The sequence below is a fragment of the Schistocerca gregaria genome, unplaced genomic scaffold (assembly GCF_023897955.1).
Source record: "Schistocerca gregaria isolate iqSchGreg1 unplaced genomic scaffold, iqSchGreg1.2 ptg001137l, whole genome shotgun sequence".
Classification (NCBI taxonomy): Eukaryota; Metazoa; Arthropoda; class Insecta; order Orthoptera; family Acrididae; genus Schistocerca; species Schistocerca gregaria.
This window is the reverse complement of record NW_026062469.1, coordinates 42,501-45,000: the sequence shown is the minus strand read 5'-3', so window position 1 is coordinate 45,000 and position 2,500 is coordinate 42,501.

Here is a 2,500-nt window from a genome sequence, read left to right as displayed (position 1 = left end):
CCTGCTGTCTGATTAACAGATCTAAAGGGCAGAGTCCCATGATTAGACACAGTGCATCTGTGGGTGTTGTACCAAATGCGCCTACACACCTTAGTATTACGTTTCGCTGTATCCTTCTTACCATAGTGGCAGGCTTGACCTGAGTGAGTTTGTGGGCCCAGGCACTGGAGCCGTATCCCACGATTGGTACCAAAACACAGTTATTATACATTTTTGTTGCAATCGGAGGGAGATGGAAACGCCGTTGGGCTATACTTATTAACTTGTTTAGTACTGCCAGAGCCTTAGAGGCAACATGATTTATGTGTGGGATGTAGCTCCAGGCTTCGTCTATGAAGACGCCCAAGTACTTTGCAGCGCGTGTTCTTGCGACTATACGGTTATTTAACCTTATAATAGGATCTCTGGCTAGTCTGCCTTTTAACAAGATGATACTTGATTTTTGAGGCGCGATTTCCAGTTTTGAATTTTGACACCATTGTATCAGAATTTCGGATACATGGGCCGCTCTTGTCTCAATCTCGGCACGGCTGTCGCCCTCAACGAGAACGAGGAGGTCGTCTGCATACGCCACGACTCCTAATGTCATGTTGTTCCTTTCTAGTGTTTCCAGTAATGGGTCCATATTCACGTCCCAAAACAAAGGGCCGCACACAGAACCCTGCGGACAGCCCTTTGAGATGTTCTTAGACACCACGACACCAGGAGCCGTGATTCTGGCGACTCTATTTCTGCAGTAGTCCTTCAGACAACCATATAGCGCCGCCGGGCATTCCAATTCTCGAAGTCGAGAAAAGAGCGCCGGCCACCACAGATTGTCGAAGGCACCCGAAATATCCACCATAACTCCGAGGACGTACTTCCGCGTGGATGAGTGTACAATACTTACGACTTTGTTGATAGCGTCAGATGTTGACTTCCGAGCTCGGAATCCGTATTGCGAATCACTCATTCCACGTAGGACTCTATGACTAGACAGTCTAGAGACCAGCAGCTTCTCAAATGTCTTTCCCAAGACGTCCAGGAGACAGATAGGTCGGTAGGATTTGGGCAGCATTGGATCCTTATCAGGAGCCTTTTTGATAATAATAACTTCTGCCGTCTTCCAGCAGGTTGGGAAGACCTGTGTTTCCATACATCTGTTGTAAATTTTCGTAAGGCCCGGAGCCAGTTTGTTTGCAATGCATTGCAGAACTTCTGCAGGAATTGCATCCGGCCCCGGGGCCTTGCACTTTGCAAAGGAGCGAATAGCTGCCTTCACTTCCTCGATGGAGTAGGGGTACACCTGTACGTTGTTGTGGTAGTGTAGCTGGTCTTGCCGTCTTATTTCCTGCTGCATCTCGGTGTCTGTGTCAGGTCGATCGTCTGGGAGGAGCACCCTCAGTAGCTCCTCAGCGGTCTCTGACCAGTCCTGTGTCATTCTGTCTGTGTCACCGACTCGTACAGTCGAGAGATGCATTGGTGAATGGATTTTTTCTCTTACTATTTTGTACGGTGTACCCCATGGATCCAAAGTCAGGTGAGACTTTACAAAATCCTCCCAGCTCCGCTGGCGGTGTTGTCTGAGAGTTTCTTTGAAAAGCCATTTCCTTCTCCTATACTGGGCAAGATGGTAGTGCCGTTCCTCCTGGGTGAAGGACCTTTGATAGCTGCTTCGTGCTCTTCTCATAGACTGCCTGAGCCGGGTAAGCTCTGGAGTCCATGGAGAAGTCGCTTTTCGTATGAAGCGCCTTCGCGTCGGTATCGCCGCGGCCAAAGCCGCCCTGATTGAGACAATTAAGGCCCCTACGGCTTCCTCTACTTCAAAAGGACCGTCTCCCAGCTCCGGAGGATGAAACTCCGCCTCCAACAGGTCCCAGTCTGCTCTCCCGTAGTCATACTGCATTGTCCACCCCTCTAGCACATGCTCCCCTTGTGATGCTATTGTAAATTCAATAGCGTTATGATCACTGGTGGTTATGTTGTCGTTGACCTGCCAATTTTGGATATTGTTTACAATGTTTGTCGTGCAGAGCGTGACATCAATAGAGGATGCTGCCCCAGCTCTGCTCCTGTAGGTAGGAGGGTTGCCGGGGAGATTGACAACATTTAAATTGTGTTCCATAATTATGTCTTCCAGTGCCAGTCCTCTTTGATCTTGAACTTGACTGTGCCATAGGGGGGATTTTGCGTTACTGTCCATTGATATTATAATTGCTTTGCCTGCTAGGGCTCGCAATACTGTAGATAACTGCCCAAGATAAATATTGATTGGATCCCTGTATTGACAATATATATTAATTATGTACCAAGATGTATTATAAAAGTTTATCTCCACAACTGTTACATGGGAAGTGCAATACTGTGTCAAGACAGTGGTTTTGATTAACTTGTTGTAGATGACAATTGCTGACATGGGGTTTGGACCCATTGATATTACCTGGGCAGTGACGGGAAAGCCTGTGACCTTGCCGGAGGCAGAGCCTGGCTCTTGAATTAACATAACATCGATATTTTTCTC